This window comes from Anomaloglossus baeobatrachus, chromosome 7 (assembly GCF_048569485.1).
Source record: "Anomaloglossus baeobatrachus isolate aAnoBae1 chromosome 7, aAnoBae1.hap1, whole genome shotgun sequence".
Taxonomy (NCBI): domain Eukaryota; kingdom Metazoa; phylum Chordata; class Amphibia; order Anura; family Aromobatidae; genus Anomaloglossus; species Anomaloglossus baeobatrachus.
The window spans coordinates 143,046,969-143,073,068 of NC_134359.1; the positions used below are offsets into that span (position 1 = coordinate 143,046,969).

Here is a 26,100-nt window from a genome sequence, read left to right on the forward strand (position 1 = left end):
GTCTCACTCACACATAAGCTTCTCATACTAACAGTTTATGTTGTTCCTATAGCAACCACTGACAGTTGCTATTAATAGCCCGTATCTCCCAGCTCCATTCAGATTAACGGAGGCAGGATTTTTGAGAGTAACTGTAAGGTGCGGGGTAATTTTTTCCCATCAAAACATAGTCTATGTCGTTCCCTGGGTCACATGGGGTGTCTGTGCAAAATTTCATGATTGTAAATGCGACGGTGCAGATTCCTTTAGCGGACATACAGACACATACATACATACATACATACATACACTGAGCTTTATATATTAGATGACAAAAAATATTAGAACTTTATTCTACTGTTCATTACTATTATCTTGATACCAGATTTTATTTTTTATTTTCAGAATTCTGTGCTATAATGAAAACAAAGTTTTTGCATTTCCACTTTTTGAGAGCCATAGCTTTGTGAGGATGTTTCTTAATTAATACTTATTTTATATAAGAAAATGTGTTAAGATGATTAAAAGGGTTGTCCACCATTCCGGAGGAGGTGTCGTAGCTCACGTTCCCAGGGCTCACATGAGGTTGTGAAATCACACTAGCCCCGTGCTCATTTACTGTCGACTTCTCTCTCCCCGCATTCGGACGCAGGAGTAATCAAAAGGAAGTGAAAGCTATGACTGGCCTCTCACTCCTGTTGATTACTCAAATGTCCAAAGGTCGAAGGAAAGAGAAGCAAGCAGTGATTGGGCGCACAGAGCGTGCAATGTGAGAATTCACAAGTCTGCAGTCACACAGAGTAACTGCAGACTTGTCATTTTAGACCGGTCAAACCCCTTTAATGGGGTTGTCCACTATTAGGACAACTGTTTCTCATTCCATTTTTCCCTCAATTAAAATAAAAAAGGCTTATACTCACCTCCCCTGCTGGCATTGTTCCAGCAGTGTCGGGGCTCACATGAGGTTGTGACTTCACACGAGCCCTGCACCCAAACACTGCTATGTGACTGCTGACTTGTGAATAGTGCCGAGCGGATCCGAACAGTAAAAGTCCAGATCCGCGCGGTTTCAGCGCTATATCAGTGCCGCACCCGGGCACAGGATTCCAGGTGCACGATCCGGATTCGGCAATTAATAAAAATAAACAAAATCTGAATTAAATGAGCGTTTCATACTTAACAAGACTTGGTGTCATGGCGGGAAAACTGCTTCCGGGTCGCGCATTCACTTCCTGTACTGTCCATCGCATACACACAGCTTTCCGTGTTTTCCCCGCCCACTGGCCGTCCTCTCATCTGTGATTGGTTCCTGGCTGACACGCCCCCAAGCCTGTGACAGCTCTGCCGTGCAGTCATGACTTATCGCGGCTCAGTAATAGGCTGCACTCAGAGCGGGCAGCCGTGCTCTATGGCTGCTTGCTCTGACATGTAGCAGAGCTGGATGAGTCTCCGTGGGACGTCGTGTGGTTTACGTCGGAGCTGCAGGGTGTTTGGGGCTTAATAAAGTGGTGAAGTAGGGGTTGTTTTTTCACTTTATTCCAAATAAAGGATTTTTCTATGTGTGTGTTTATATACTGTAATTTACAGGTTTGTGATGCGGGTATCTCACAGACGCCTGTGCTATCACAAACCTGGGACTTAGTAGCAGCTGTGCGCTGTTATTAACCCCTGCTATTACCTTGATTGCCACCGCACCAGGGCAATCAAGATGAGCCGATATCACACCTGAATTGTCACATCTAATACATGCGGCAATACCGGGCGGCTGCGGGCTGAGAATATGCCAGCCCCCAGCCGGCATTATCATGGCTGGGGATGAAAATTGGAGGGACCACACGTCGTTTTTTTTTTTTGTTTTTGTTTTTTTTTTTTTTATTAATGTAAATTTACAAAAAAACACATGAGGTCACACTACCTTTTTTTAACATGCCTCATGAACGTTTTTTTTGCTGCAAAATAGGATTCCATTTTTGCAAAGAGAAATGCATGCAAACGCATGTGTTATTTTACAGGATCCTGTCACTTGAACTTTATGGGCGGGCATTAGAGTCATGTGATTGGGAGTAAGGGGAACTGAACGTGACGGACTGGAAATTCAGACGCAGCTAGGATAAAAAAGAGAGAGGAGAGAGAGAAGAGAGGAGAGAGAGAGAGGGGGGAGGAGAGAGCAGAGAAGAGAAGATAGGAGAAGAGGAGAGAGAGCAAGAGGAGAGAGGAGGGGAGAGAAAAGAGAGGAGAGGAGAGCAGAGCAGAGAAGGGAGGGGAGAGGGGAGGAGAGGAGAGAGAGGACAGGAGGAGAGAGAAGAGAGAAGGGAGGAGAGAGGAGGAGAGAGGAGAGAGAAGGGAGGAGAGCGAGAGAGCAAGAGCAGAGAGAATGGGGGGAGAGGAGAGGGAGGAAAGAGCAGAGAGGAGAGAGAAGAAAGGAGAAGAGAGGAGAGAGCAGAGAGGAGGAAAGATAAAGAGAAGAGGAGAGAGCAAGAGGAGAGAGAGGAGAGATGGAGAGAGAATAGAGGATAGGGGGAGAGGAGAGAGAAGAGAGGAGAGCAGAGAGGAAAAGAAAGCAGAGAGAGAGCAGAGAGGAGAGAGTATGGAGGAGAGAGAAGAGGGGAGAGGAGAGGATGGAGAGAGAAGAGGAAAGAGGAGGAGAGAGAAGAGGGGAGAGGAGAGGATGGAGAGAGAAGAGGAAAGAGGAGGAGAGAGAAGAGGGGAGAGGAGAGGATGGAGAGAGAAGAGGAAAGAGGAGGAGAGAGAAGAGAGGAGGAGAGGGAGAGGAGAAGAGAGGAGAGGGAGAAGAGAGAAGAGAAAAGGGGAGGAGAGAGCAGAGGAAGAGAGAGAAGAGACAGCAGAGAAGAGAGGAGAGGGGAGAGCAGAGAGGAGGGAGAGGAGAGAGAGGAGGAGAGAGGCAAAGAGAGGAGAGAGCAGGAGGCTGTGCTGTGCGATACCATGTCAGACCTGCACAAGTCTGGCATCTCATCACCCGCACATTCTGAGGGCTCTTGTCCACTTGTGTACCACTTCCGATGCGACAGCATCGGAAGCGATATGCAAATGACCCTCTGCTGCGGGTGTTAGCCGAGGCTCATGCGACTGTGATGCGATCTTGCAATCACATCACAGGAGTGGAGAAGATAGAGGGAACACTTTCTCCCCATCTCCTCCACTGTCTGTGACCGCATGCATCGGTGCAATTTTACACTGGTGCAATCCCATCGCATGACACACAGCTCACGCTGGCAGTACAGCAGAGCCGAGTGTCATGCTAGTGTCCCTACTGAGGTCAGTGAGAGCGGACCTCTGCTGTGGGGGACGGGACAGCACTGAGGAGGGGAGGGGCTGGAGCTGTGGAAGAGACAATGTCACAGCCCAGCCTGTCACAGCCTCTGCTCAGTCAGTGTCTACACTCAGAGCTGGCAGCCGAGCTTTACGGCTGCTAGCTGTGTGACATGTAGCAGAGCCGGATGTGTCGCCGTGGGACGTGTACATTACGCCGGAGCTGCAGGGTGTTGGGGTAATAAAGTAATGAACAAGGACGCGTTTGTAATTTATTCCAAACAAAGGATTTTTTCTCTGTGTGTTTATTTACATCCATTTACAGGTTTGTGATGCGGATATCTCACAGACGCCCGTGCGATCACATACCTATTACCTTGACTGGCACCACATCACGCCTCCGGGAAGAACCGGTAATGTACCGGGATTGCCACATCTAATAGATGCGGCAATACCGGGCGGCTTCGGGCTGAGAATATACCAGCCCCCGGCCGGCATTATCATGGCATGGCTGGGGATGAAATTTAGGGGATACCGCACATCATTTTTTTAAATGATTTATTTAAATAAAAAAAAAAGCCGGAGGCACACTTGCGACGGATACACTGCTCTCCCCGCCCACCAGATGTCCTGCCGCCTGTGATTGATTGCAGTCAGCTGACACGCTGCCACTCAGGGTGGGGGCGTGTCTAACTGCAACTAATGATACGCGCCGGTGGGCGGGCAAAACAATGAATGTTGAATTGTCGGCTCCGGAAGAGAAAAGCGGGACCCGGAAGGAATGTGCCGCCATGCCAGTGAGTACATCGCGCGTGCTCCTACCCCCCATCTCCTCCACAAACGTTTGTAATCTCCGGATTCCAGTCCCCATTGACTTATATGGGCACCGGATTCCGGAGCGGATTGGGCTTATTTTTAAGTCGGTCAGTGATTTTCTGGCCCCGGTTTTTAGGGCGTTCGATCCACTCTACTTGTGAATTCTCATACTGCATGCACTGTAAACACAATTCTTTAGAGATATTCCAGCATCATCGACCAGAGGATTTATAAAACCAAAGACTTTTATTCCAAAAAAATTAAAAACAGGTATCATGTATAAAATACATATGGTTCACCAATGTGGAAAACGCTTACATGTTTCGGACTGGAGAGTCCTTACTCATAGCTTAACATCTTACAAATAAACATGTACATACACTTGGTGGCTGAGGTGAAGTGGGAGGGAATTAAACTGGGCGGAGGTCCACAGTACATGGAAGAGGAGAGAACAACAAAAAAAAAAACACACAAACCTCCACTATAATTATAATATCAGTGCAAAATATCTAATCTGCACATGGAGGAGATAACCGCATCATTTCAATCATAGGTATATAAAAGATCAGACTTTAAATTCATGCCTGCAGGGTATCGTGTTTTTAGCCTGAATATCCACATAGCTTCTTTTCGCTGCAGTTCTTTTTTTCTATCACCTCCCCTCTTGGGGTTTGGGATAGTTTCTATTACATTAACCCTACAAGTGCTGACATCTCCTCCATGTGCAGAAATAAAATGTTGAGAGGCTCCTGAGGGACTCCTTGTACTTTTATTACATGCATCATAAAGGTGTTCAGAAATTCTTTTACGCAGAGGACGTGTAGTATTACCTACATACTGGGTGCAACATGCCTCACATGTGATTAAATAAATAGCATATGTAGAAGCACAATTGGCAAACATATTTATAGCATATTCTTTTTGTGTAACTGTGGATTTAAATGTATTTGTGTTGTGCATATATTTGCACAAACCACATAATTTCATACCACAACGATAACTGCTAGAAACAGACAACCAGCTTGAATTTTTTTCATGTGAAAAACGCAAAGTGTGATCACTTGGTGACAAAATGTTTGCAATTGTGGTTCCTTTTTTAGGAATAAAATTGCAGCCCTTATCCAATATAATTCTCAAGGTTGGATCTTCCCGTAAAATGGATAAGTTTGATTTAATAATTTCAGTTATTTGCTTGAATTGATCACTATATTTTGTGATAAAACATGGTTTTTCCTCATAATTACTAAATTTAGGTTTTATTTCCAAATAATCATCTCGGGTTTTTCTGTCAGCTGCAACTTTACCCCTATCAATCTGGTACCTGCGATAACCTCTAGATTTTAATCGTTCATCGATTGTTTCACATTCCTGTCTATAAAAAGAATCAGTTGTACAGCACCTCTTAGCGCGCACAAATTCTCCTACTGGAAGATTATTTATAACATGCTTAGGATGATTACTACTGGCATGTAATAAAGAGTTCCCTGTTTGCGGTTTTCTATATAAACGCACTTCAACCCTGGAATCAACTTCATTACCAATCAACAACATGTCTAGAAAAGCAATTTGTTCCCTATTTGTGTGATATGTAAATCTTAAATTATGATTATTGGTATTAAGGAAATTTATGAATTTTTTGATGTTATTAGGGTCACCCTTCCATATTACTATCAGATCATCAATAAATCTCCCAAAAAACCAAAAAATTCTGTGATCCATAAAAATATTTTCCTGACCATAAATTTTTTCTTCCTCCCACCAGGTAACAAAAATATTAGCGAGCGATGGGGAGCTATGCGACCCATTGTATCTGGGATAGGGTCACTATTAGAGAATTCGGGGGATTGGCTGGATGAACGACTTCAACCACTGGTATTGAGATCACCCAGTTATATTAAGGATAGTAAACATGTATTGCGTGTAATGAAGAATATCAAATGGAACAGTGACTATACATGGGTCACTGCTGATATAGCCACACTATATTCATCAATACCTCACCTTCTAGCTGCATAAATGCATAAATATACAAAATATAGTGTGGAATTTCAGCAGTATATTTTGTCTGTAACGGAATTTTTGTTGAAAAACAAGTACTTCATGTTAAAAAAGAAAAGCAATTTGTTCCTTCAATTACAAGGATGTGCGATGGGGGCGAAATTTTCCCCATTGCTCGCTAATATTTTTGTTACCTGGTGGGAGGAAGAAAAAATTTATGGTCAGGAAAATATTTTTATGGATCACATAGAATTTTTTGGGAGATTTATTGATGATCTGATAGTAATATGGAAGGGTGACCCTAATAACATAAAAAAATTCATAAATTTCCTTAATACCAATAATCATAATTTAAGATTTACATATCACACAAATAGGGAACACATTGCTTTTCTAGACATGCTGTTGATTGGTAATGAAGTTGATTCCAGGGTTGAAGTGCGTTTATATAGAAAACCGCAAACAGGGAACTCTTTATTACATGCCAGTAGTAATCATCCTAAGCATGTTATAAATAATCTCCCAGTAGGAGAATTTGTGCGCGCTAAGAGGTGCTGTACAACTGATTCTTTTTATAGACAGGAATGTGAAACAATTGATGTACGATTAAAATCTAGAGGTTATCGTAGGTACCAGATTGATAGGGGTAAAGTTGCAGCTGACAGAAAAACCCGAGATGATTATTTGGAAATAAAACCTAAATTTAGTAATTATGTTTTTTTTTCTGTAAATAATTTTATTGGGTTTAAGAAAAAGTGAACTAAGCATTGCTTATAACACGAATAAGATGTAATCAAACAAAAGTCAAGGTTGATCCAAACATGTGGATCAAGCATGTAGCACTGTATTGTAAGAGAACTTTTATCAGGATAAGAATGGTCACATAAGAGACCATAACAGATAATGCAGTTAAAACAAGACAATTCAGGTTATACCGTATCATGGTATGTGAACTCAAAGCAGTATTACGGAAACTATTTTAACTATAAAGACTGAGTGAAGGTTAGAAAGAGAGACGAAGGAGGAAAAAGATAGGTATAGGAAAGAGAGGAGGGTATGAGAGGAGGGGGGGGAGATATGGATAGATAGGTAGGAGAAGGTTGGGTGTCCAAAGCATTCCGGCGTCAGGTAAACGAATCCTCTTAGAGATTGCAAATATCAACTAAAGGAACCCAAGGAAGGAAAGACCCGTGTAAAGCCCCTTATCTGAGCCAAGACGTAAATCTCGGAGTCTCCCGGAAAAGGAGCCAGGAAGACCACGTGCCAGCATGTTTATCCCATTTGTCCCCATCATCTGCCATCAGGGACTCCATACGCTCCAATCTATTCATCTCCTCCAAAAATTTCCTTACAGAGGGGGTTGAAGTTGTCTTCCAATGTCTTGGAATAATCATACGAGCAGCAATGAGAAGAAAGCGTAGGACACCTCTTTTGGTCACAGAGACAGATCCAGGGATTAGGGACAGTAAAGCTATTTGAGGAGTAGGAATTACCCGAATGCCCGACAGTTGAAAGTATATTTCAAAAATGGAATCCCAGAATGACCTTATCAAGGAGCAATTCCACCATATATGTTTCATAGTACCAATTTCGTCTCCGCATCTCCAGCAGGTATCTGGTACTGTGGGGTAGATCTTATGCAATACGTCAGGGCATCTGTACCAGCGTGTAAGAATTTTAAAATTTTTCTCCTGTGCACTACAGGAAATGGACATTTTATGAGAGAGTGTAAAGATTTTGAGATTATCTTGTTCTGACAACGTGATCTGGAGCTCTCTTTGCCAGGCCTCCAAATACATTGGGGCACCTTTATATTGGGCTGTACATAAGAGATTGTAGATCAATGCGATGGCATGTTGAGGCGCGGTATTTAATGAAATTAGGGTCTCAAAGTGTGTAGATTTGGATAATAGTACATTTCCCGGGAATTTCCTTTTTATAAATGTGGTCAGTTGAGTATATTCCAACCAGGATAGTCTCCTCCCCGGGCATGACTCCTGCAAAGCTTCAAAAGACGCCGTTCCAGGTAGTCTCCTAGCAACCTGTCCCAGTGTAACTCCATCTACGGAGTCCCAACATAAGAAGGTAGATCTCTCCAACGCATGGGGGAAGTCGAGATTATTAAAGAGTGAGCTCATACTCCCCGGTCTATGGGATAAGTTTAACGTCTCCAGATGCCTGTCCCAAAAAAGCATGAGCGCCTGAGTCAGAGGTTGAAATCCCGAAACCGCCGGTCTCTGTTGAAGGGGGCCCCATAGAAGCCGTGTCAGAGGGAACGGGGAGAGATGGGACTCAACGCCCTCCCACTGTTTATTGAGATTGTTAAATCTCCAATCCAAGACCCTCGTGAGGACGACACTCTGGTAATACTTTTCAAAATCAGGTAAACCAGCGCCTCCCCTGGATTTGGGTCTCACCAGTGTGGCGTATCGAATCCGAGGTCTCCCCGTCCCCCAGACGAATCTGCTACATGCCCTCTGGAGTTGTCTGAAATATTGTTTAGTAACTTTGATCGGGACTGTTTGGAATAAGTAAAGGAACCTCGGGAGTATGTCCATCTTGAGGGCATTGATCCGGCCAAACCAGGAAAGTCGTCCCCGATTATATCTATTTAGATCAGCAAGAGTTCTAGTAAGCAATGGGGAGTAATTAGCCATAAACAACTCATCTGGATTGGCCGAAACAGATATCCCAAGATACTTGATAGATTGGATCTCCCACTTAAATGGGAGGCGGATTTCAGTCTATTGACTTGTGTGGTAGGGAGAGTAATCTTAAGGGCCTCTGTCTTTGAGTAGTTTACTTTGAAGTTAGAAACTATGCCAAAACGTTGGAATTCCTGGATGAGAATTGGAAAGGCGATTGCCGGATTTGTTAGATATAGAAGGAGGTCATCAGCGTATAAGGCAAGTTTATAATCTTTCTGACCTACATCAAAGCCCTTTATATTGGGGGAGTTTCGAAGGGATATAGCCAAATGCTCCATGGCTATTACATATAGAAGGGGTGAAAGGGGGCACCCCTGTCTAGTGCCATTAGATATTTGCAGGGGAGAAGATAGAATATTGTTGGCTCGAACTCGTGCTGAGGACTTATGATACAGGGCAAAAATTCTAACATAGTTTGGCCGATTCCCAGCTGCCTCAGGGAGGAGCGTAAAAAGGTCCAGTTGAGACGATCGAATGCCTTCTCGGCATTGATCGATAGAAGGCAGGCTGGAGTACCTTGTCTGTACATATGTGAGGTCAAAAGTAGAGTTTTAATAGTATTATCGCGCGCCTCTCTACCTCAGACAAATCCAGTTTGGTCAGTATGGATGGAGGCAGGCAACAGCAGGGACAACCGGTTAGCTATTAATTTGGCGAAGATCTTGACATCTACTCCTATAAGAGAGATAGGGCGGTAGTTGGAGCTTGGGAATCACCGTTATGGTAGCCGCAAGGGTTTGCGCGGCGAAGGGGCAAGCTGAGGATATGGAGTTAAAGGTCTTAGTCAGGAAGGGCGTCAGTTCCAAAGCAAATTGCTTATAGAAGTTGGCCAGGAATCCATCCGGACCGGGGCGCTTACCATTGGCCAGACTCTTAATAACCTCAGTGACCTCTTGTTTGCTAAAAGGGTCATCTAGCATGAGAGAGTCCACATGGTTCAATGGGGGGAGAGGGGTACCATCAACATAGTTGTCCACTTTCGCTTGGAAATTTGTTGGGGACATGTCCGCCACTGGGCCACCTAGGTTGTATAACCCGTCATAATAATCTCGGAATACATCCGCTATTTCATGAGGTTTGTGTGCTGAATGTCCAGATGGTGATTTAATGGTAGGGATAAATGTAGAGGGAAGGCGAGGATTAAGAAATCTAGTGTGAGACTGTGACCGGGGTTATCTATGACGGCCGGTATGTCTCGCCCCGGTTGTGCTCACTCCATGATAGAAAGTAAATCCACTATAGGGTTAATGCTGTTTCCCTACAGGCTGAAGGAAGGGTTAAATAGAATCAGGAACAAGGGCAGGTGTGCCGGGTGTGAGGGAGTGAACAGAACTCCCTGAGTTTTCTGCTGGGGAGGCACATGTATTGTGTTATGGACTTTTGTTTGGACATTAAAACCGTGTGCTGTGAACCTTAATGCCTGGATCCCGTGTCTTCTGCTGCGCAGCCGACCGTGCTACCTCACATATGGAATCGGCGGGCATGACAGCCGGTGAGGTGTAGCATCCATCCCTGGTGGCCCAGCTGCGCATGTCCTGGATTCGAGCGGCTATACTACAGCCCAAACCCGGCGACGCCATGGAGGACATGTGACGGGAGTGTACAACAGAGCAAAGGATGGACGAGGCCGAGGGACGATCCAACAGGTTTATTCACAAGGACACTGGAACAGCACACGATAAGTCCACGTAAAACAGATTCGGGGGCCCTTCCCGACAATCCTCGGACCGGATAACAAAGTAATCGTCCTTACAGTAGTCCAAAGAGTTCCACACAATCCCACGGGCCACTGATCTCCAGTCTGTAACTGTCCATACACCGGCTCTAGGATCCAGCCTCAGCTATTCCCTCCCAGAGGATCAATCTTCCTTCTTCAAGTTTCACACAGACTGACTGAATCTCCCAGGTAAGCAGAGTTTACACTAGTTGGACTCTAGGCCCACCTCCCCCTACTCCCAGGGATGGAAGTGCCTCAAGAGGATATAACCTTGCATTTTAGGGGGTGATTACCTACAACAATAGAAATGTACACAGAAGTAGTTCAAATAAGACAATGAACCCAGCTTGAAATAGGAATCTGTACAGCATATACAGTGAGAGGGTAAATTACATCTTCACAATCCCTCCCCCTCCCAACTTGTGTACGTACTAGGGACCTCTACAGGTCACTGGTTAAGTACACACAGGCAGAGCGTTACTTACATGTGGCTTCATGCAGCCACGAATTGGCATCGTAGCTCTCCCACATCATTGCCCAGGAGAACAGCTGCAGGCAGACCACCCATCACCCCAACCACACATCGCCTGACCCCAAAAACAAAGTTCAGATCCACAGTGGCTGTGGGAATAGTCCTCCATTGTCCACCAGCCAGTTCAATAACAATCCCAGGTCCTCTATGGATTGCCTCAGGCCGAACCACTCGGGGATCAGCCAGTGTGAGGAAAGCACCCGAGTCACAAAATCCAACAAGTCTCTGTCCATCCAGCACAACCTCCTGCAAGTGCTTACCTCGATGAGCAGAAGTCGTCATAACTGCGGGTCGCACCCCGTAAACTCCTGGTGGTGCAACATGGGGGGCTGAGTCACTAGGCCAGTCCTCACATAGCGGTGCCACATCTTCCTCCATGGCACTGGGCTGTAAATAATTAACAATCCGATTGGGTGCAGGATCAGTCCTCATTTGAACAGCTGGGCAGGAGACTTGCCGATGCCCTGGCTGTCCACATTGATAGCATCTGAACTGGGTCTCCCTCCATCCAAGGCGTCCTCTTGGGTAAGGGGTAGGGGAACTTGGAGGCCGGCTCCCACCTGAAGGTGCTGTAGGGGTTTGAGGATGATTCCTCCATGGCCTGGCTGGGCATGAGGCCTGCAAATGCCCGGGATGCCTACAAACATAACACCTGCGCTCTGTTACTTCCTCTCCCCGGCGTATTCCAGAAAGTGCAGTAGAAGCAACTGGAGGCACATTAACACGGGTATCAACATGTGGTGGCTTAGAGGAACGGGGAACAATGGGGACAGAATAACTGGGGGCATCCGGTGTTGTGGAGCTGTTAGGCGTCTCTCCATCCTCCAACAGAACCCTCCACTGAGGCTTGATGGTGAGAGTGGTGAGAGCCTCATCAGCGAGAGCAGCAGCTTCCTCCACTGTCGCTGGTTTTCTCTCACGCACCCATTCCCGGATCTCAGCGGGGCACTGGGCAAAGAATTGTTCTTTTAGGATGACCTGCAGGAAGGTCTCCCAAGATAAGGCCTCCTCTGCCTCCAGCCAGCGATTACATATTTGTTTGAGTGTATGAGCATATATCTTAAAAGACACTTCCCCATCACAGGCTAAAGCACGGAACTGAGTCCTGTAAGTGTTTGGGGTCACAGCATAATGTTCTAGAATAGTCTGTTTAATATCCGCATACTCACAGTTCCACCGAGGGTCCATAGCTCTATAGGCTTCAGCAGCTCCCCCCTCTAGGAGCCCAACCAGATGCCGGACACGCTCCCTGTCCGGGACTTCCATTAATCGACACTGATGCTCAAAGTCCTGGAAGAAGCCCTCAATGTCGCCTGCAGCCTCATTAAACGGCTTAAAGTCTTTGCGGGACACCCTGGGAAGTTCCCTCATGATGGGTGCTGGGGTTACAGTCTGTCTGGAACCTCTCGTGGCTTCCACAGCGAGCTCCTTATCCAGCAGTGCCATCTCCTCCATCCTGCGCTCCTTCTCTTTAGCTCCACGCATGGCCTCCCTCTTATCTTCTATGGTGGCCTCATCTCCAAGCAGTGCCATCTCCTCCTTGTACCACACAACCCATTGACTTTTTTGGGTATTCACCTCCGGCTGCCGTCTTTCTTCCGTTTGCTGTGAGGATCCTTCCTCCACGTCATTTTGCGAACAGACTCCTTCTAGCGCCTCAATCAGCTGCTCCTTGGAGAGTCCTTTGAAACGAACTCCTACTTCACGGGCCTTTGATTGCAGGCTCCCCAAAGTCCAGGTCTTGTAATCTGCAGTGCTGGTTCCTGATGTTGAGCCATTGTCCTCCATTCCTTCTGCTCTGATCCCACCGCTGCCAACCAGTTTGTAACGGGAGTGTACAACAGAGCAAAGGATGGACGAGGCCGAGGGACGATCCAACAGGTTTATTCACAAGGACACTGGAACAGCGCACGATAAGTCCACGTAAAACAGATTCGGGGGCCCTTCCCGACAATCCTCGGACCGGATAACAAAGTAATCGTCCTTACAGTAGTCCAAAGAGTTCCACACAATCCCACGGGCCACTGATCTCCAGTCTGTAACTGTCCATACACCGGCTTTAGGATCCAGCCTCAGCTATTCCCTCCCAGAGGATCAATCTTCCTTCTTCAAGTTTCACACAGACTGACTGAATCTCCCAGGTAAGCAGAGTTTACACTAGTTGGACTCTAGGCCCACCTCCCCCTACTCCCAGGGATGGAAGTGCCTCAAGAGGATATAACCTTGCATTTTAGGGGGTGATTACCTACAACAATAGAAATGTACACAGAAGTAGTTCAAATAAGACAATGAACCCAGCTTGAAATAGGAATCTGTACAGCATATACAGTGAGAGGGTAAATTACATCTTCACAGGACATACTAAAGCATTTGGCTCAGGCTAATGCACAGCAGCAACAGGCTAATGCACAGCAGCAACAGACCAATGCACACCTGCTCCAATCCTTGCAAGTGCAGGAAAAAAAATTCCAAGAACAGATGGATCAGGCCAATGCACGTCAGCAGCAAGCCTTGCAATTGCAGGAAAAAAGGCACCAAGAACAGATGGTTCTCCTGGCCAAGTCGATCCGTGCCGGACCGGCAGCAACAACCCCGGGACCGGGTGACGACGGCAGCGTCCGGAAAGCGGTGAGACAAGCGTTGCAAAAGATGACCCCGGGTGATGTGGAAGCGTTCCTGGCGGTGTTTGAGCGGGTGGCCGTGCGGGAAAAGCTGCCGACCCCGCAGTGGGCTGAGGTATTGTCGCCCTATCTGACGGGGGAACCCCAAAAAGCGTACCTGGACCTCTGTACCGAGGACGCCATTGACTATGTGACCCTGAAAGCCGAAATACTGGCTCAGTTGGGGGCGAATACCTATGTACGGGCTCAGCGGGTAAATCAGTGGTTCTTTGAGGAAGCCAAACCCGTACGCTCCCAGGCCTATGACTTGTTGCATCTTGTAAAAAAGTGGTTGCAGCCTGACACTCTGAGCCCGGCGCAAATGGTGGAAAGGGTAGTAGTGGATCGTTTTGTGCGCACTTTACCCGTCACCGTTCAACGGTGGGTCGGACAGGGTGACCCGAGTACCCTGGACCAATTAGTGTCCCTGGTAGAGCGGCATGTGGCTACGCAGGACTTGATACGGGACAGTGAGACTTTGCGTACCACCCGTCGGTCCGGCCCCTCCAAGCCTAGGGCCAAGGACCCACCGCTGACAACTGTGCAGGAGTCCCCTACCGTCCCGTCTGAGGCCGCGACCGCCATTCCTGAGGTCCGGAAGGTTCTGTACCCTAAACGACAACCCGTCAAGGGGGTTTCCGTCCCCATTAGATGTTGGCGGTGCCAGCGGGTGGGACATATGGAAGCCCAGTGTCCACTCACCACGGAGCCCATGGATTGTGGGGTTACCCGGCGGGGTTCAATGTATGCTCAGGTGGTGTGTACCGCTGACCTGGTCTCCCCAGAGACGGAGCCCCACTTGTGCCAAATACAGGTGAATGGATGTCCGGTTACAGGATTGTTGGATTCCGGAAGCTTAGTGACCCTTGTGCGATCCACCTTGAGGGCTAAAGTAAAGGCCACAGGACGCACCGTGGGGGTGGTTTGCATACATGGGGACCGCCGCGACTATCCCACGGGGATTGTCACCATCACAGCACCTTGCGGTCAGGTGCAACATGAGGTGGGACTTCTTAACACTCTTCCCTATGACGTGATCCTAGGAAGGGATCTGCCCTATTTTTGGACTTTATGGAGGGGACCCCCTAAGTCCCCTCAGATATTGGTTGGTCCGGGACCTGAGCCCTACAATCCTGAATCCGGGACACCTGCCGTAGGGGTCACCATGATAGGGACAGCGTGTGAATCCGGTAGGTCGCCCCTAGAGGTATTGGCAGGAGAGGCTGAGACGGTCGAGGCCATCCCGGAGTTGGAGGCGTCCCCGGATACGTTTGGGACAGCCCAACTCCAGGACCCTACGTTGATACATGCCCGGAGTCGGGTGACAGTAGTTGACGGGGTGGCACAGCTGCCCGGTGCCCAGGTAAGGTACCCCCATTTCGCTCTTAAGCAGGATTTACTCTACCGGGTAGATGAAATACGGGGCGTGGGGGTAGAGCAGTTGCTGGTGCCCCAGCCGCATCGCCGGCGGGTCCTCGACTTGGCTCATAAACACCTGATGAGTGGCCACCTAGGGGTCAAGAAAACGCAGGAGCGAATATTGCAAAGGTTCTATTGGCCCGGGGTCTTTGGGGAGGTAAAACGGTTCTGCGAAACCTGCCCGGAGTGTCAGCTTAACGCACCCCTGTCCCATTTTCGCAGTCCGTTGGTACCGTTACCCATTATAGAAGTCCCTTTTGAACGGATAGGGATGGATCTGGTGGGGCCCCTCGTAAAGTCCGCTCGAGGGCACCAACACATCCTAGTGATCGTTGACTATGCCACCCGGTATCCCGAGGCGATACCTCTCAGACATACTGCAGCAAAGCTTATAGCTCGGGAGTTGTTTGCTGTGTTCTGCCGGGTGGGGTTGCCCAAGGAGATCCTTACGGATCAGGGGACCCCATTCATGTCTAAAGTGACCAAAGAGCTATGCCGGCTACTCCAGATCAAGCAGTTGCGTACATCTGTGTATCATCCTCAAACGGACGGTTTAGTCGAGCGTTTCAATAAAACCCTGAAAACCATGCTAAGAAGGGTGATCTCAAAAGATGGGAAAGACTGGGATATGATGCTTCCCTATTTGATGTTTGCCATACGAGAGGTGCCACAGGCATCCACGGGGTTTTCGCCTTTTGAATTGTTATACGGGCGACATCCCCGGGGATTGTTGGACCTGGCAAAAGAAACATGGGAACAAGAGCCAACCCCCCATAAAAGTGTGATCGAACACATTTTAGGTATGCAGAACCGCATAAGCGCGGTCATGCCAATTGTGAAGGAGCATTTACAGGAGGCTCAGGCCGCTCAAAGCGGCCGCTACAATAGACAAGCCACCGTGCGGACCTTTAAACCCGGGGATCGGGTGTTGGTATTAATCCCCACGGCGGAGAGTAAATTCCTGGCTCAGTGGCAAGGCCCCTACGAGATAAAGGAAAGAGTCGGGGTGGTTAACTATAAAGTATTGCAGCCCGGTAGGCGGAAACCTGAACAAATATACCATGTCAACCTATTAAAACCTTGGCAGGAACGGGAAAGCCTGATGGCTGTTTTTTCCCCACCTCCCTCCTCTTCGGGTCGTTTACATCCGGCTCCAGCGACCTCCGGAGAGGACGAACCGGAAGTAAGGATTGGAGAAGCCCTCACCAAGCAACAGAGGCGAGAGGCCAGACGGTTGGTTCAGCAGAACCCCGATGTCTTCTCCGAGCTGCCCGGTAGGACCAGTCTGATACGACACGATATTGTCACCGAGCCCCACCTGAAGGTACGCCTGAAGTCATACCGGGTACCGGAGGCTCGACGACAAGCCATATCGGAGGAAGTAAAGACAATGTTACGCCTGGGGGTCATCGAAAAATCCCGGAGTGAATGGGCTAGTCCGATTGTCCTAATACCAAAACCCGATGGCTCCTTAAGGTTCTGCAATGACTTTAGGAGATTGAACGAAATATCCAAGTTCGATCTCTACCCCATGCCCCGAGTGGATGAGCTGATTGATAGGCTGGGACAGGCGCGATATTTTACCACGCTCGACCTGACCAAGGGGTACTGGCAGGTGCCACTAACGGAGTCCGCCAAGGAGAAAACCGCTTTTGTTACGCCGGAGGGTCTCTTCCACTATGTTGTCTTGCCTTTTGGGTTACATGGCGCTCCGGCCACGTTCCAGAGGTTGATGGACTTAGTGCTGGAACCCCACCAGGCGTATGCATCAGCGTACCTGGATGACATCATTATTTACAGCTCCGATTGGCAGACCCACTTGGAACAGGTACAAGCGGTGGTGGACGTGCTTCGAACAGCCGGATTGACAGCCAATCCCAAGAAATGTGCATTGGGACTCACGGAAGCCCGCTACTTGGGCTACGTGATAGGCCATGGAGTGATTAAGCCCCAAATTAACAAGATTGAGGCGATCCAGAAGTGGCCTAGACCCCTGACCACGAAGCAGGTTAGGGCCTTCCTGGGTATCGTGGGGTACTACAGGAGGTTTGTAAAGGATTTTGCGGGACTATCAGCCCCCTTGACGGACCTTCTCAAAGGCAAGAAGTCAGTCATGGTGCGCTGGACTCCGCAGGCCGAGGACTCCTTCTGGGCCCTGAAGGAGGTCCTGTGCGGACAGCCCGTTCTGGTCAACCCTGATTTCCGGAAGGAGTTCATTGTACAGACTGACGCCTCGGAGGTCGGCTTGGGGGCAGTGCTGTCTCAGGTGGTTCAGGGGGAGGAACACCCCGTCACCTTCTTGAGTAGGAAGCTCACCCCTCCCGAGCGGAATTATAGCGTAGTGGAGAAGGAGTGCCTGGCGATCAAGTGGGCCTTGGAGTCCCTACGCTATTACCTGCTGGGACGGCAGTTTCGCTTGGTGACGGATCACTCTCCACTGGTCTGGATGAGGTCCGCCAAGGAACGGAATGCCCGGGTTACCCGGTGATTCCTTTCTCTGCAGAACTTCCGGTTTACGGTTGAACATAGGGCCGGTGGGTTGCAGGGCAACGCCGATGCCTTGTCCCGCGGCCCGTGTTTGATGGCTGGAGTTCAACCCCGCACGCTTGAACTGAGGGGGGGGGGTGTGTGAGACTGTGACCGGGGTTATCTATGACGGCCGGTATGTCTCGCCCCGGTTGTGCTCACTCCATGATAGAAAGTAAATCCACTATAGGGTTAATGCTGTTTCCCTACAGGCTGAAGGAAGGGTTAAATAGAATCAGGAACAAGGGCAGGTGTGCCGGGTGTGAGGGAGTGAACAGAACTCCCTGAGTTTTCTGCTGGGGAGGCACATGTATTGTGTTATAGACTTTTGTTTGGACATTAAAACCGTGTGCTGTGAACCTTAATGCCTGGATCCCGTGTCTTCTGCTGCGCAGCCGACCGTGCTACCTCACACTAGCCAGAGCTCTGCCTGGCTTGTTAGAGAATTCGTGCATAAATCTCCTACCTCTATCTTGATGACGGGCAGACGCTGCATCTAAGAGGGCTCCCAAGTCTAGTCTAGAGTTGAGCAAGTCTGTTAAAATCTGAGGGTCATGAGTCCGTTTGTGTCTGTTCTAGGTGTTGAATGGAAGTCAGTAATCTGTCTATTGTGCAGGCTCTCTCTCTTTTAAGTCTGGTTCCCTGTTGAATAAAGGTCCCCCGAATCATCCCCTTCAGGGTCTCCCATTGGAGAGGTAAGGGTGTTAGGTCATTGGCATGAAATTCGAAGATGTCTGTGATGGTCTTCCTGATGGCTAACTGACACGTCTGATCTTTTAATAAGTGTGGGTTTAAAGACCATAACCATTCCCCAGGGTGTAGGTCTGTCAAAAGGAGAGAAAGTGACACCGAGGCATGATCGGACCATACCATAGGGTCTATAGTACAGGCCGGGTCATGTGAGAGTAGGTGGTGACTAATAAAAAAAAGGTCTATTCTACTGTACATATCATGGACAGGAGAATAGAAAGTGTAGTCCCGTGTTTTAGGGTGTAGGGTACGCCAGACGTCGATGAGCCTCAAGTCTAGTAATTTACTCCTGAGACCTCGCAGTTTCACTGCAGGAACAGAAGACCTACCCGAGGAGGAGTCAACAGCCCGATCCAAGATGAGATTGAAATCTCCTCCAAGAATCAGGGAGCCCTCAGCGAATTCAGAGAGCGTGTTCAGGTATTTTTGGCAAATCCTGGTTGGGGAGATAAAGATTAGCAATGGTAAATAACTTGGTACAGATCTTAAGTTTGATAAAAATGAATCACCCCTCTGGGTCAGGCTTAACTGATAAAACCTGAGCTGGGAGAGATTTATGTAGAGCGATGCTAACTCCCTTGGATTTTGCGACTGAATTGGTACTATGAAACCAGGAAGTATAATATCTATGCTTAAATGCGGGAATTTGGTCTGTTTTAAAATGGGTTTTCTGAAGCAGTAGAATATGGATTCTTTTTTTATGCATGTTATAGAGGATCTTGGATCTCTTCTCTGGTACATTAAATCCTCTAACATTTAGAGAGCATAAGTTGAGGTTCGCCATCGTAGAAGCACTATCCTCTGGGCACCCAAGGGAAAAGTGAGAAGATGGGGAGGGAGAAGAAAGAAACTAAGATTAAAGAAAAGAAAGCAGAGAAAGTAGTAGAACGGAAAAAGAGATCAGAATAATAAAGACTAATATCAAAACTTGTCTTTACTTAGCCTCTTGAGTCCTAGCTCAAAAGGCAATCAAAACTGAGAATTCTCGTAACCAGTGTTCTAGGAACACACCCTAATGTGGGAGGTGACTGAAAACTATGTCGCCTGAGAAATAGCTGCTACACCACCGAACTAGATAATACCGAAAAAGGGCAGAAAAAAAAATCACATATTCACCCGACCAAAATAGAAGTAGCATATATAACAGCTAACAACTCAGGCTCAGTAAATTAATCACATCAACAAAGTAAAGAATGTGGCAAGAGAGATAAAGATAAACTCCTGCCTCTAGCTCACATCCCGTGAGATTTTTGGGAGAGGTACATATACCCAGGGGGGTTCAAGTACCCCAACCCAGCATTAGAGCATGCCGAGAGGGGGGACAGAGAATCCCAACATTATTAGAATTGGTGATGCCCAGGGGGGGGGGAAGGGGGAGAGGAAAAGAGGAGAGGGAGGGGGGAGAGAGAGAAAAAAAAAGGGGGGGGCAGATATTGGGTAATATTGGTTAGGTATCAGAGTAGGCCATGATAACCTTAACTCCTCTCTCGAACAACACTTATCACCAAGAAGTCCCGAGAGTTCAAGTCTCCGCCGATGAGGTTCTCGGCGACTGCTGAGGTCTTTGTCGCTGAGTACGGTGTTGATCAAAGGGGAAGGGACCGCCACGACGGGCCACTCTCTGGGGTGGAGGTGTAGTATATGGCCAGTCCAGTAACTTTATCCCAGGGAGATCCAGAGCCGACAGAAAATCTGGCAGGTCAGCCGGAGATCTCAAGATGATCAGATTGGGACCCTTCCTGACTTGTAGTTGAAAAGGATAGCCCCAGGAATAAGCAATATTGTTGTTGCATAGAACCTCCAGCAGGGGGTCTCAGGGCTCTTCTTTTTGCAAGTGTGGATCGGGAAAGATCCGCTAGAAGTTGGATGGGAGTTCCTTTAAAATCAAGGGTACCTTTATCTCTTGCTTTTCTCATAATATGCTCCTTGATCTGGAAGAAGTGTACCCTGCAAATAATGTCCCTTGGCCTCTCTGGATCCGGGTTTCTGGGCCCCAGTGCCCGGTGTGCTCTGTCCATTTCAATGCGTGTTTCAAGGGGACGTTCCAACAAGGAGTTAAACATCCTCTGCAGTGTAGAGATCAGATCCTGAGGCCCGACTGACTCTGGTAAACCACGAATTCGTATATTATTTCGTCTGTTGCGGTTTTCAGCATCTTCCATCATGTCAAACAAGAGGTGGATCTGTTGAGCCTGCTGATCTATAAGCTGCTGTTGTGAACTTTGCTGAGAGTATAAATCCTGGGTGGACGATTCAAGGGCCCGCACGGAGTTATTCAGTGATGACATATCCTCCTTCAAGGAGCGAATTTCGGTTTTACAAACAGCCTCCAGGCGGGCAATGTATCCCTCCATATCCATTTTGGTTGGCATAGCATTGATTTGGTCTCTTAGAGCGGACATTTCTGAGCCTTGTTCATCCCCATAATGTTGCAGGGGAGTAGCTGTATTCTCCCTTCCACGGCAGGGGAGGGCAAGCAAGCTCTGCTCAATGGCCTCTCCTGAGCCAGCTGCTGGGGTATGTAAGTGTTGTGGGGCAGGGAACGACCGCGGGGTGCTTGGTGTACTGGAGCAGTCAGGGAGGGAGGCAGAAGATCCCCTGCCCTGTGAGGACCCAGAGGGAGAAGCGCGCCCTGCAGCCATATTCCCACTGCTCACCCCTCCCCCATCATCCACCACATGCCGGTCTCCGGCGTCTCTCCCAGGAGTCATCCCTCCAGAGGTCTGCGGTGCCGGGTCAGTCAGTAACTTTCCACCCGGCTGTTGTGCAGAGCGGGCGGGGGAAGCAGGAGAGTGCTCAGGCTGTGTCAGCCGGGTCGCAGCAGCACGTGTCCCGGTTGCCATTACAGGCCTGGGAGGACGCTGGGACTCGGTCAGGAATGGCACGATACCTTGCCCCCCGTGGCTGGAAGTCCCTCTGGCAGGTGTCTGCGACCTGCTTTCCCTCTCATCTGGCTCCGGTAAGCTTCTTTAATCGCTGGTGGATGGTGGTGTTTGCAGCCGTTGGTGAGGAGCTCTTACAGTGTGCTTCCTGTCATCTCCATGTCCAGGCCACGCCCCTCCTAAATTTAGTAATTATGAGGAAAAACCATGTTTTATCACAAAATATAGTGATCAATTCAAGCAAATAACTGAAATTATTAAATCAAACTTATCCATTTTGCGGGTAGATCCAACCTTGAGAATTATATTGGATAAGGGCTGCAATTTTATTCCTAAAAAAGGAACCACAATTGCAAACATTTTGTCACCAAGTGATCACACTTTGCGTTTTTCACATGAAAAAATTCAAGCTGGTTGTCTGTTTCTGGCAGTTATCGTTGTGATATGAAATTATGTGGTTTGTGCAAATATATGCACAACACAAATACATTTAAATCCACAGTTACACAAAAAGAATATGCTATAAATATGTTTGTCAATTGTGCTTCTACATATGCTATTTATTTAATCACATGTGAGACATGTTGCACCCAGTATGTAGGTAATACTACACGTCCTCTGCGTAAAAGAATTTCTGAACACCTTTATGATGCATGTAATAAAAGTACAAGGCGTCCATCGGGAGCCTCTCAACATTTTATTTCTGCACATGGAGGAGATGTCAGCACTTGTAGGGTTAATGTAATAGAAACTATCCCAAACCCCAAGAGGGGAGGTGATAGAAAAAAAGAACTGCAGCGAAAAGAAGCTATGTGGATATTCAGGCTAAAAACACGATACCCTGCAGGCATGAATTTAAAGTCTGATCTTTTATATACCTATGATTGAAATGATGCGGTTATTTCCTCCATGTGCAGATTAGATATTTTGCACTGATATTATAATTATAGTGGAGGTTTGTGTGTTTTTTTTTTGTTGTTTTCTCCTCTTCCATGTACTGTGGACCTCCGCCCAGTTTAATTCCCTCCCACTTCACCTCAGCCACCAAGTGTATATAGGTACATGTTTATTTGTAAGATGTTAAGCTATGAGTAAGGACTCTCCAGTCCGAAACATGTAAGCGTTTTCCACATTGGTGAACCATATGTATTTTATACATGATACCTGTTTTTAATTTTTTTGGAATAAAAGTCTTTGGTTTTATAAATCCTCTGGTCGATGATGCTGGAATATCTCTAAAGAATTGTGTCTACAAGATTATCCGGAATCCAAATTCCCTGCACCGCCTAGGATTGATTGAACTCCTCCAGACGCTGCATGTGCTATGGTTCGGTGAGCTGACATATTTTGTTTTTTCTATAAGCATGCACTGTAAGTATTCACCACTGTCAGAGTCTGGAATAGCAGTCACGGGGACACAAATATGCATACTCCCTGATAGAATCTGACTAGATAGATGTGGCCATGCTCAATTTTTTTTTTTTTTTTATGGGAGTTCAAGCTCTTTGGTAGCCACTGAGGTCTGCACAGGTACAAGTTTCCATGTCAAACAGGTCAAAGTGACTATCAGCACAGAATTACTGTTGAAACCAAGTACAGGAGCTCATGCATCATGCCTGAGCTAGTCATTTAAATACACAGTCTCACCTACTTGTATTCCCTCAATCTGTACCCCTCTCTTTTCTTTGATCAACAACTCTGGCTATCCTCCATAGCAACCAGCGATACTTGCAGTTTGATGCACACAACCTGTGCTGTCTCTTCTCAGAGAGATTCTGCTTTCACACATCAGTTTTTTGCAATCAGGCACAATCCTGTTTGTTCCTGATGCAACAGATCCGTCTCCAATTGTGTAAAAACTGATGCGACGGATCCGGTATAAAAACTGATCCGTTTTTTCTTTTATGCTGAGAGAGAGAGACCCCATCATCACTGCACAAACACCGGCACTATCGCCCCCATCATCTAGGCACAAACACTGGCGCTATGGCCCCCGTTATCACCGCACAAACAGCGGCACTATCGCCCCCATCATCTCCGCACACGCAGGCACTACTGCACACATCATCACCGCACACGCAGGCACTAACGCACACAATCTCCACACACCCCTGCACTACCGCACGCATCATCATCGCACACGCAGGCACTACCGCATGCATCATCTCCGCACACCCCTGCACTACCGCACTCATCATCACCGCACACGCAGGCACTACCGCACGCATAATCTCCGCACACCCCTGCACTACCGCACGCATCATCACTGCACACCCCTGCACTACCGCACGCATCATCACCGCACACGCCCCGGCACTACCTCAGTGACGTCACTGCTTACAGCGCGATTAACTTCATTGCTGCGTGGATCTGACACACAGTGCTCATGTTCTACGGCGCTCCTGTCAGCTTCATGTAGCAGAGCTGAAATCGTCGCGGGACCACGTCGGACCTGGAGGGGTATTTGGAGATTTTAATAAAATGGTGAAAGAGGGTGTTTTTTTGTCTTTTATTCCAAATAAAGTATTTTTTTGGGTGTATGTGTTTATTTACTTTCACTTACAGGTTAATCATTAGGGGGGTCTCATAGACACCTGCCATGATTAACCCCTTATTACCCCGATTGCCACCGCACCAGGGCAATTCGGGATGAGCCGGGTAGAGTCCCGGGACTGTCTCATCTAATGGATGCGGCAATTCCGGGCGGCTGCTGGCTGATATTGTTAGGCTGGGGGGATCCCCATAACGTGGAGCTCCTCATCCTGAGAATACCAGCCTTCAGCCATGTGGTTTTATCTTGGCAGGTATAAAAATTAGGGGGGACCGCACACCTGATTTTTTTAATTATTTATTTATTTTACTGCACAATATAGACACACCCACCGGCGGCTGTGATTGGTTTCAGTGAGACAGCTGTGACTCAGCGTGGGGGCACGTCTGACTGCAACCAATCATGGGCGGGGAAAGCAGTGAATACGAGATTGAATAATGGGCGACCGGCATTTTCAAATCAGGAGAAGCCGCCAGCAGTGTGACAGCCGTGCAGCGTCGCGCCCATGATCGGTGAGTGAGTCAGTGAGTGAGAGAATGATTGATTGATTTTCTGACAAGCAATGAATTTATATCACTTCTGGGCATGCTCAGAAGTAAAAACCGAATCCTGTACATGCTTCCAGCGTTTGATGCATGCCACCGCATTCGGCGCTCATAGACTTTCATTATGCACCATGCCACACAGCGCCGCACCCAGCGCTATGCAGTTTTTTGCTGCTGGCAAAAAAACGTTCCTCTCTGCGTCCTGTGCGGCCGCCGAAGTGATGATTTTTGCCGCAACCGGCGAAAACCGGATCAAACGCGAGTACATGCAGCACAATCCGGCGCTAATAAAAGTTTGAGGAAAATCCGCAACCGGCGGCAAAAAAACTGTTGCTTTTTTTTCTGCAAAGCGCCGGATTGTGCCGCACAGCAAAAACCTGATGTGTGAAAGCAGCCTTATCTGTCTACATGTTAATACACTTTGCTCAGCTTCCTGCAGCTGACCGACGTTTCCTCCCATAGCTTAATTCTAGTAATAGCTATCCAGGTGCACCAAATTAGGACCTGTAGTGTAAAGATTTAACCCTAGCATACTTGGCTTTCTTACAACTTGTATTAAGCAAGGCCATACCCATCTAATTTGAATATGGACAGGAGCATGCATATCAAATATTGATGGCCACGTGACAGCCATTTCCAGCTCTGACACTGGCGAATCCTCACAACGCACAATGCTTGCAATATGAGGATTCACAAGTCTGCCGTCACAGTTCAGAAAGGATTCAAGTGTCTAAACTCCATGGTTAGTGCTTCTTAAGCTTCATGAAGGTGCTTATCAATTTTTTGTCAGTTCTCGCAAATGCAACTTGATGTGAAGAAAATGTAATTTGGCGATGCTGCTTTGCTTTCTTTCTCAGTAGCATTCATGCAGTTGTGACGCCCCTGGACTATCATGTCGTCACAGGGTACTGCACAAGCTGCCCTTCTGTGCAATATTCCGCCTCCCTCTTGGTTCTGGGTCCCTAAAGTGGTGTTGCCTCCATCAGCGAATCAAAACCCTAGAGACACCCTGCACCACACCCACCTGACACACCAGTGGACGGCTTGACAGTAATAGAGTTGCCCACCTGGGGGGTTTGGGAGGGGAGGTGAGGAAGTGTAGTCAATTGAGTTGAGTCGAGGGAGTTGAGCTGAGAGAAGCTCAGAGGAGTTTGGGAGTGGGACTGCCGAAGTAACTGCCTAGGTTGCAGATGGTGGTCTGGGCCTAGAGTCGTCGGACTCCCGGTCGCAGGGGATCGTGGCAAGGTGCTCAGACTCAACGAGGAGGACGGCCGACATCCTGGCCCTATCACCGGTCTGGGACCGAAGGCACAACAGGGTACACGGACCCTAGGTCGGGGACTAGCTTCAGGCAACCTGACAATTTACCTGAGGAGAACGGAGCCTTCTTGATCCGTTCCCACCTGCTCCAGAATCAGGGCATTAGCGCAACGAGGGGGATAGGACTTTCCAACCAAAAACAGTCCAGAAGATCCCAAGCGTCAGCCCTGAGAGCAAGCTCCCTCACTTAGCCATAGTGGGGAGCGGGGCCCGGCTAGTTCCAAGCTACCGGGCCATCAAGTTGAAGTCTAAACTTAGTGCTAGGAGGCAGGTCATGGACCACCAGGCAGCACCACTTGGGAACAGGACCCGGACGAGCTCCCCATAGCGGCAGCGGTACCCAGAAACTTGGTTTACCCGGTTGTCGGTGTCTGCTTATGGACTGAGTGAGTACAAGAGTGATCCCTTCATCCCCACGGCACTTCCC

The 26,100-nt window shown here is 48.0% G+C and overlaps 1 protein-coding gene across 1 annotated transcript in view; it reads left to right on the forward strand.

Moving 5' to 3' along the window:
• Positions 1-26,100, forward strand: part of VPS16 (VPS16 core subunit of CORVET and HOPS complexes) — an 879,114-nt gene that overhangs the window by 377,626 nt on the left and 475,388 nt on the right. The window lies entirely within an intron of this gene.